Source organism: Brassica oleracea, chromosome C7 (genome assembly GCF_000695525.1).
Source record: "Brassica oleracea var. oleracea cultivar TO1000 chromosome C7, BOL, whole genome shotgun sequence".
Classification (NCBI taxonomy): Eukaryota; Viridiplantae; Streptophyta; class Magnoliopsida; order Brassicales; family Brassicaceae; genus Brassica; species Brassica oleracea.
Genome location: NC_027754.1, coordinates 37199171 through 37200094, shown reverse-complemented (window position 1 = coordinate 37200094; position 924 = coordinate 37199171).

The following is a 924-nucleotide window of genomic DNA, read 5'->3' as shown; positions in this document are numbered from 1 at the left end:
ACGGCCAATTGACATGTTAAGACGCCTACTTCCATCATAATTGATCTTCACATAACCATGTATTGGCTTATGCCATTGTGAGTATCGTCTTACCATTCCAGTTGGACTTACTCCACAGTTCTCTTTATTTTTATACAATACCAACGTCCATTCTTGTGCTTCCTGTTTAGCATGTTTGAGGTCCATTTGCCAACTAGATTGCTGCCGCCCATAGACTAATTGATTTCTACTCTTCCAGATCCTCCAAAGAATCCATATTGCAATTTTGGGTTGATCATTATTTTTCAAGTCTTTTATTGTTATAGGGTTAGAGTTCTAATGATGAACTGTGTATGCACTGTTCTCCACTCATGAATGACTAAACTGTGTTAGTAATGTGATTGATATAGTTCGTATTGTTACTTGTTGTGTCACTGAGACTTATTGTTTGTTTGTCTTTTTAATTTCTTACTTGTACTGTTGAGATTACATAAATTATATTAAGGATGTTGAGAGTACCTTTTGTTTCTGGATATTTTTTTCTCCAGTTTAGTTGTGTAAGTTGTGTGTATTGAGTACTAATTTTTTTTTATCCTTATTATGTTGGTTATATGTTTTTTATTTTATTTTTAAACTTGTTGATTTTACCGGAACTTTAAAACAAATACATGAAGACTTGTAGAAATAACTATAAAATGAGTGATAATTAGTATTTGGGTCTTAAAACGAATATATATATTTCTCATAAGAAGACAATAGCATTGGCCTGTTGACATTGAGCATGTAAGCTATTTTCATAAGACAAGAGGAGTGAGCAGGTGGAGATGTTGTTGTCGCTTTTGTATATGTTGAGATTGTCTCCTGTATCTGTTGGTGTGGTTGTGTTTATTTCTATTTTATTTGATGGGTAATATGTAAACAAAAATCATTGTTAGTTGTATTTAT